The sequence below is a fragment of the Ailuropoda melanoleuca genome, chromosome 2 (genome assembly GCF_002007445.2).
Source record: "Ailuropoda melanoleuca isolate Jingjing chromosome 2, ASM200744v2, whole genome shotgun sequence".
NCBI lineage: Eukaryota > Metazoa > Chordata > Mammalia > Carnivora > Ursidae > Ailuropoda > Ailuropoda melanoleuca.
The window spans coordinates 6,566,855-6,575,856 of record NC_048219.1 but is presented as its reverse complement, the minus strand read 5'-3'; positions in this window follow the sequence as shown (position 1 = coordinate 6,575,856).

Here is a 9,002-nt window from a genome sequence, read left to right as displayed (position 1 = left end):
CCCCCGCGGCGAGGCTGCTTCTCCCTCTGCTCCTCACCCCGCTTGCGCTCTCTCACAAATAAATAAAGAAAATCTTAAAAAAACAAAAAGAGAGAGAGAGAGAGAGAAAGAATAATAATAACCATCATGGGAATAAACGTTCACCATGTGCAGGCACTGTGCTAAGAGCTTTACTAATGTTATGCCTTTTTTGGGAGACAACTGCCAAGATGTTCCTTTTACCAAAGAAAGAACGGAGCCTCACAAAGGTAAGGCACTTGCCAAAAGTCTCACACCTGGTATGTGGCAGAGCTGGGATTTGAAGCCACAAATTTTTCGTCATGATGCTCAGATGTCTACAGCCTCTAAGAGCCTCCCCTTTCTACCCACGCGTATCTTGAATGTTCCAGGAGCCTGGGGTCGAGGCTGCTGGTTCTGTGGACAGACCCCTGCCAGAAGAATGAGTTCTGCGTGGGCCTCTAAGGATTGGAACAGCTGCCCAATACTCCTGACCATCTTCTCCATCTCCCCTCCCCAGCTCCCCAGCCCCCCGCCCCAGGAAGCCTGCACAGCACAGCGTGGAGGCCATTTTGACCCTGGAGCGAGGGAGGGAAGGACGGGCCTTTCATCCACAGGGCACTTGTAAACAATTTCTAGAAAAGCAGCGTAGTACAGAGGTGAGAGGCTGGACTCCAGCCTGACACTTGTCTGCTTCAAGACCTTGGCCAAGCTAGTGAGAATTAAATGAGTTGATACGTGTCACATAAAGCCCCGAGAAAGGGGCCAGCACGCTATCAACAGTCTCCCAGGGTCCAGCCATCATTATGACTCTTTCTGCTAAAACCGGTACCAGCGGAAACCAACCACCCCCCACTCCCTGAGAGGACAGAGTTCTAGCCCCTTTTCCTTCTTTTTATACATAATAAAATGGCTTTTAAATAAGAAGCAATACATTATCAACTGGTAGAAAGTGTAAAAAATTCAGATTAAAAAAACCACCTTCAATCCCACTCTCCAAAGATCACGTTTCCATTCTTCTATTTAATGAGTATCACGGCGATCTGTGCTGTTTTTTTTTTCTTCGCCAGAAGGTGACTGGGATCTGTGGTCCTCCCAGCCCCATCAGTCTCTGAGTCACGCTGGTCTGAAACTGTCACCCCAGCCTCAGGCCTTCCCCGTGGTGGGGGCCGAGGTCTCAGAGACAAGAGAAAGGGGCTGAGAAGCAGGCAGCCACGTGTCTCCAGCTCCTCCTCAGCCACCTGAAGAATTTTATGAGCAAAGTGTTTCTGTGACTTTTTTTTCTTTTCCGTGACTTTTAAAAGGCAAATCAGAGCTGCCACCCCTGCTTACAATTCTTCAAAAGCTTCCTGTTGGACTTAAGCCAAAGGCCAAGACCTCCAATGCCGGGACCCGGTGGCCTGAGTCTGAATCCTGAGTCCAAGTTATTTGAACCTCTCTGTGCCTCTGTTTCCTCGTCTATAAAATGGGCACAATGGAATCTATGTCCTAGAACTGTTACGAGGTGAAATGTGCCACGTGCTTGGCACAGCACCTGGCCTATGGAAAGCCCTAGGTAAATGGCAGCAACTATTACTATTATAATTTTCTCCTTTCTTGCCTTTGCTGTCTACCCAAGGACACACATGCCAACAGCCTGACTGCGGAGCCCCCGCTTTGAAGCCCTCTGCTACGTGGCCTCCAAAAGCGAAAGACCAGAGCAAGCTTTCTCCTCAGATGTCTTTCTTGTTTTATGAGGGATAGGTTTTTTTCCAGAACCCCCTTCCGTCTCTTCGAGCAGAACGGGGTCCTACACCTGCCCCTTAAAGACTAACTGGCAGAGAGGAGTGGGAACGCCCTGGTTACAGAACGCCTGAACAAAATTGGGCCTCTGTTAGCTTTGACGGGTGCTTCTCAAACTCCAGGGGCTTCAGAATCAGCCGGAGGGTGAGTTCAAACTCAGATTTCTGGGCCCTGCCCCCCAGGCTGGATGAGGGAGGCCTGAGGTCAGGTCAGGAGTTTGTATTCTCATGAGTTTCCAGATGCTGCTGGTCCGGGGACCACCCTTCGAGAATCTTGGCACAGAGAAGGATGAGTGTCAGCCCCCAGGATGTAACCCAGTGTCCAGCTGCAGTCTCAGCCCCTGGAGACTGAGACAGGTGTGTGCAAACCCCGTGGCTGTGGCCATGGCTGTGAGAAAGGCCTCCCGGAGATTTCTGCCAGTCCCTCAGGGCTGATGTTCTCATGGCCACCGTCCTACGCTGATTTTTTGCAGCTGTTGCCTTTATTTCTACCCTGGAGTTGACCCAAACGAGGGACAAGGGATGAGAATATTCTCCCCGGCTCCCGTGCGTGCGTATGGGCTGTTCTGTGACTTACTAAAGACACAGCACGCCACAAAAGCAACTCAAGAGACGTCCTGTTCTTAAAGCCCAGCGGTCCCTGACCCTGGGGTTTGCATGTTCTCACAGGCCCTTCACTCCAGGCGGGGCCCAGCCAGCTCCTCTCCCTTCCTCCTCTCCTGCCCTCCCCTCCCTCCTAGCTGCCCCTGGGGCAACCAGAACTGAGCAGCTCCCTCCACCCCCCTTCCCCTCTGCTAGGCCTGCGGCCAAACACTCACCCCCACCCCTGCACAGAGCGCCCAGGGCAGGAGAGTGGTGGAAATGCCTATGAGATAGTGTGAGTGAGGAAATGGGGCTAAGCCCCCCTGCTGGGGAAAGGGGGTGCTTCTTATCTGAGCAAACCCTGAGGGTGGACAGACCACAGACAAAGCTCGGGTGTGGGTCCAATCCTGGGAGTTTGGGAGGGAGTGCATGGGGGCTAGGGTGGGACTCTGCCCACCTCCTCATGAGCTGGAGTGGGGACTGGGCTTCCCTTCTGGGCTCTCCTGGCCCTGAGATGACTCGAGGAACATTGGTGGGCATGCTGGGACTTCTGCAAACGTATGGCAGGGGATCTCCCCCTCTCCTCCTTCAGCTCTCAAAACCACTCACAACCAGGCTCCCAAAAGGAATCTCTGAAGCTTTTGAGCCTCAGACGCGGAGAACCTGCTAGCTAGGCAGAGGAACCCGTGAAGGCATCCAGAGGCACCAGTCTGAAGGACAGCGTTTTAGAAAACTCTAGAGGGACAATGTCATTCCAATGCAGCTTGATTGTACCTCCCCAGGTTCTGGAAAAGTGGCTGTGTCCTTCACTGTGAATTTTGAGGGTGTTTAGGCAGGTCCTGACACGGGGAGGGCTCTCTTGGCTGTCAGCTTATTCTGAAATTGGAATTTCCGATGCACCTGGAAGAGTCCAGAAGGGGACCATTGTTATTTATAACCACAGCTTCCTTCTCAAGAGAGTAAATCCTGCTTCATTAAATAAAAGGCCCCTTTGTTCTGAGGCCTCTTATTGGGTCTGGTCCGGCCGAGACAGCCTGGTAGCCAGTGGGGGGGAGAAGGTGGGACTGGGAGGCCCAACTGCCCACACTGTTTGGTGTCACGTGAGGCTTGGGAGCCCCTGGGGCCTCGGTTGGTGGGAGCTGTGAAGGAGGCCAGGTGGAAGATGAGGGGCTGGCAACGAAGGGGTGGGGGTTTGGGGTGGGGGAGGGCAGGGGGGATGTCTGATGGCCACAGCTTTTTAAGAACAGGAATGTCCCAGTGCCACTTTCAGTCGTGCGCTGAGCAGCCACAACTTCCTCAAGCTGACACATCTTCAGTGAAACCAGCCTGGTATTCATGGCTTCTTGGGAGAAGAAATGGGCTGCATCCTAGGTTTGAGTCAATTCCAGGGCAGAAATAAAGGGAACAGCTGCTAGAATTCAGCAGAAGCAGGAAGCCAGAGCCACACAATTGAAGCCTGAGACTTTGCAGAAGTCGTGTGGAGGGTGAGGGCTGGGGTCTGAGCCAACCTTATTTCAAGCTGGGAGCCTCCAGCTAAGCCTGGCTTCTGCCCTGGGGCAGACATTTGCCCCCCCCCTTCCTCACTAAAAGAAGCCCCTTTTATTCAGGTGTGAGGGCGGTGTGCCCACCTCCAGGGGGGTGAGGACTGGTCTGTGTGTGTCCCCACGCCCCCTCTGCAGTGACTGAGTCGGTGACTGGGTCGGGTACGTGTGTACGTAAGTGCCCCTCTTCTGGCCAATGAGACAGAAGGGGAGGAGGGCTGGGGGCTTCTGGAAAGGATTTCCCTCTCTAATAAAAGCAGAGTTTGCCCTTTGAAGGCAAGCTCTGCCCCAGCTTTCCTTTGCTGGGCTGCTGTCTGCGGCAGAGCGGCCCCGTCGATAAAAGCGGGGGCTCCAGAGTCAGGGTAAAAGCGTGACTCTGCCACTAATGAGCTGTGCGGTCCTGAATGAGTTACTCTGTCTTCTGCCTTGTGTTCTTCACCTGCGAAATGACAACCATAATGGCACCTTCCTCATAGGGTTGTTGCGAAGATCAACCGAGTGAGCACACCTAACATATCTGCACAGTTGGGACACGTGGTGAACACTCGATACATGAGAGCTATTATTACTATTTTTGTCGTCTGTGGATATGATGCTCGGAACCGCTGTACCATCTTTCAGCCATGAAGGAGGGACCCTGACACGGAAGATGGGAGGGCAGAAAGAAGAAAGGGTATTAATTCAATACGGCTTGCCTAAAGACCTCTTAAGATACTAAAATCCCCAACTCTTCAGGCAACTTGTAGTTGAGTGTTGTTACTTGCAGCCTAAAGCATCCTAGCCAATTCATATATAAAAGCCAGATGCCCATTATTGATGTAGGAGGAGAAATAAAACCACTTGGTTTGAGAGACACTCATATGTATTGATGAGAATATTCACCTTGGAGGCAGACCATGGCATTGACTGCTAGTTATTCTCGAATATTTTGTTTCTCCTTCTTTCTTTAATAAGAAGAACTGCCGTATTTTAACTGGGTACATGCTACTTGGCTAGAAACTACATTTCCCAGGCTCCTTTGCCACTAGGGGAGGCCATATGCCCAAGTTCTAGCCAAAGGAATGTGAATAGAAGTGTGCCGCTTTTAGGTTTTGCCCTTAAAAAGGGCATGCCCTCCCTCATTCTTATCTCTTCTTGCTGGTAGGAAGATAGCAAGAGCTGGAGCAGTCATCTTGGATCCAGAAATGGAAGAGCCGTTCTGAAGGTGGACAGAGTTGCCCTACCAGCCTGGAACCGCCTACTTCTGACCTCTTACATGCAAGAAAAATAAGCAATCTTGTTTAAGGCGCCGCATTTTTGGATTGCTACACTGCAGCAAATCTACCCGAGGCTCCAGGATATCAAGTGGAAACCAGCACAGAACATTGTTCTGTGACTCTTACTACGACTCTATGTATCAGTTAGCTGTTGCTGCCTAACAAACCACCCAATATTTAGGACTTAAAACACTAAGTTATTATTCCTTATGAATCTGTAGGCCGGCTACCTTCTTCTGCTGAATTTTCCAGGATTTCATGTGCAGCTACCTTCAGTTGGAGGGATGGACGGGGCTGGGTTTCAGCTGGGACACTGGGGATGGCTAGACTCCCTCTCCATGTGGTCTTTTGTCCCCAAGGAAGATAGTCCAGGCTAGGTTTCCTCACATGGTGTTTCCGTGAGCATTCTGAGAGAAAGCCTCAAAGCACAAGCGCTCGTCAGGCCCCTGTTTGTGTCTTGGTTGCTGATGCTTCACATGCACCAAAGCAAGTCACATGGCCAAGCTCAGCATCCATGTGGGAGGGGCCTACTCAATCAAGGGCGTAGATACTACGAGGCTTGATTCATTGGGCCATTTGGATAACAATCAACCTTACCCTATTGTGCCCCATGAATTTTGGAAGCTCATTATGGGTAATTAGAAATCCTAGTACAGTGCTCATTAGGCCCCTCTGCACAGGGACTAACAACCCCCTAGGAACTGGGACAATTAAAATGCATTCCTTTATTTGGTTATTCATCACCAACCTCCAGAAAAGGGTTTCAGGTTGTTTATGTAAATGCAAAAGATTTTTAAAGGATAAGAAAATTTAAAATGTGTATTGGAAAGAATCAGAACAGACGGAGAGGGGCGCCTGGGTGGCTCAGCCGTTGGGCTTCTGCCTTTGGCTCAGGGCGTGATCCCAGAGTCCTGGGATCGAGCCCCACATCAGGCTCCTCGGCTGGGAGCCTGCTTCTTCCTCTCCCACTCCGCCTGCTTGTGTCCCCTCTCTCTCTGGCTGTGTGTCTCTCTCTGTCAAATAAATAAATAAAATCTTAAAAAAAAAAAAAAAGAACAGACGGAGAATGCAGGCAGAAAAAACAGAAAAGATGGTGTCAGGAGTAGGGTCAGAATAAGAGGTGTGTGTCCCGCGGGCCCATGCTGCTGAGAGGGACAGGAGGGTCACTGGACAGCGTCTGGCAAGATCAAGGAGATGGCCAGGGAACGGGGCTCAGGGGAGCTGGGATGAGGCTACCTCCCAAGCCCTCGAACGTGATGCTTCTCACCCTTTGCTGCGTATTAGGATCACCTGTGGGGTGGGTTTAAATACAGATTCTGAGGACCAACCCCCAGAACCTGGATTTTTAACAAGCTTCCCAGGTGATTCTGAAGTAGGTGGTCTTTGAACCACATTTTGAAGTGACTTGAAAGCCCATAAACTGGTACCAGCTTCTAGGCAGGAAAATCAGAGAGGGAAGAAGAAGCGAGAGGAAAGCTTCTTGAATAAGTGAATGGCTGTCAGAGTTCCAGGAAGATTCCAGAAAGGGGAAAGGGATACTATGTGATTTTGGAGCTTTGTAAGATTTCAGATACTTTATTTCTGCACAGAACAAACCTCTGCTCTGAACAGATATGCCCTAGTGGGTCTCGGCCCTCAGCAATATTACCCAGCCCAGGACCTGTCCTCATCAAAACCCATCATGGCAGGGATTCCACCCGTTCCCTGGCCACAGCTGATTGGACTGGGGTGGGCGCCTGACTCAAGCTGGGTTAATCAATTTTCTCTGCCAGGAAATTGGACAGAGGTAAGGGTCTTTGATACCTTGTCTGTTAATGGCTGTGTTCCGCAGTGACAGCCCACAAAACCCTGTTGCTGAGGGAGAGGATTGCCTGGTCCCTGCCTTTCCTGGATCCTGGTTCTTCGGCTTCCCTCCATCTTGTGACACACTCTGGCATCCTCCTACTAAATTCCATTTTTGGCTGAGTCAGCTTCTGTCCTCTGGCTTCCGAAAGCACCTTAATTACTACGGGCTGGCAGGGTGAGATGGAATCAGAGCTAGCATGTCTGAGGTGGTCCTTATGATTCCAAACTGGGCTGTCCCTAAGAAACGGGCCCGTCTGGACAGTTTTCTGAGGAAGGACAAGATGTCAAAGGTTTTGTATTGAAAGAGCTGTGGAAGCCTGGGAACGGCGCTTGGCGCCACAACGACAATTCGCTCCTGAGATGCGGACAGAAGATCAGTGAGGGACACAGGTGGAAGCCAAGGGGAAGCTGGCAGGGCCTGCACTGGGCATCACCCTCCTCCCTCTTCAGACAAAGCCCACCAAGGAATGAACGTCATGCTTAAGATCACTTAAATAGTTCTGGGAGACAGGGAAACTTCAGTGACTATGGTTCCTGTTTCTGAAAATGTATCTGAAGGCTGATGTGGTAGCCATGATAGCCCCCAGCAATCCCCTCCTGGTGGTCAGGTCCTTGGGTAATCTCCTGTGTTAAATAGGGCTGATCTGGGTGACCAGTAGGATATGGCAGGAGAGACGGCATGTGATTCTTGAAGCCGTGTCATAAATGACATCACAGCTTCAGCTTTCTCTCCTGGGCCACTTACTCTGGGGAAGCCAGCCACCGTGTTGTGAGGACACACAAGCAGCCCTACAGAGAGGCCCATGAGGTAAGAAATTGAGGTCACCTGCCAACCATCAGCGTGAGTGAGCCACCTCCTAGTCAATCCCTCAAGTGACTGTAATCCCAATGGATATCTTGACCACAACCTCAGGAGAGATCCTGAGTCAGGACCAGCTGAGCTGCTCCAGGATTTCTGACCCACAGGGGCTGTGAAAGAAGAAATGTCTATTGTTTTCAGCTGCTAAGTTTGGAGTCCTCTGTGATCTAACAATAGGTAACTAATAACTGAGGATGAGAATGTGCTGGCACGGAGCATCTCCAGAAAGCAGTCACAAAGGGGGGACTACAGGGTAAAACTGTGTGGCCCAAACTGGCTTCATGGGACCTCAGGCACCAAAGGCGGCCTTGCGGTTTCCCCTAACTTCTATGTCAGGGAGAAGAGGAAGGGACGCTTCTCTGGCAATTGAGGGAGGGAACCCAAACCGTTGGAAGCAGCTGCTAATGCCCGAGGCCTTCTAGGGGATATCCTGCTTCATCATCATGACGGACAAATTACGTTTACAATTCCTCTGACATAGAAAATACCGGGACTGCTGAGTGCCCCTCCTAAGGCTAGTGAGAGGTCCACCTTTTCTTCTCCCGAGGTGAGTCTAAGGATCCCAGAATGTCTGCCAGCCCAACGGAGGCCATCCTGGTTAGTTTTTCTTGGTGGCCGAAGAAACCAGAAAATCTGGTCTAGACCACTGAGGGGGCCCATTTTCACCTGCACAGCCTTCTCCAAACCAGAAGTTCAGACAGTTTCTCAGAGCATATCTGAGGAAATAAAATATTGCCTCCACAAAACACCCAGGGATCTATCTGAAGGAAAGACTCAGGGATGTCCTGATTTGTTAGAGCAAAAAAGTCCAGACCATCGATCCAAGCTGCCCTCCTGGAATGCTGAGTCAGGCTGCATGCTTCCCGGGAAAGAAGGGCGACTCAAGGTTGTGCTAACAGCATGGGGACTTCTCGTGGCCTGTCTGGGCTTGCCATTTCCCTCAGGAAAATGTAGGCCCCTGAGGGTTTCATGAGTCTCCCTCCCTTTCCTGCCTTCTCATTCTCCTCCTGCTTTCCCCGCTCATCTCTACCTCATGGCCACCATATCTCACTGCCTGCAGGCCCAGGTGCTCAGATGCCAGGGCCCTTTCCCCCAGGATCCACTTCCAAACAGCCCCACTCTTCTCTCAAAGATTTTCTTT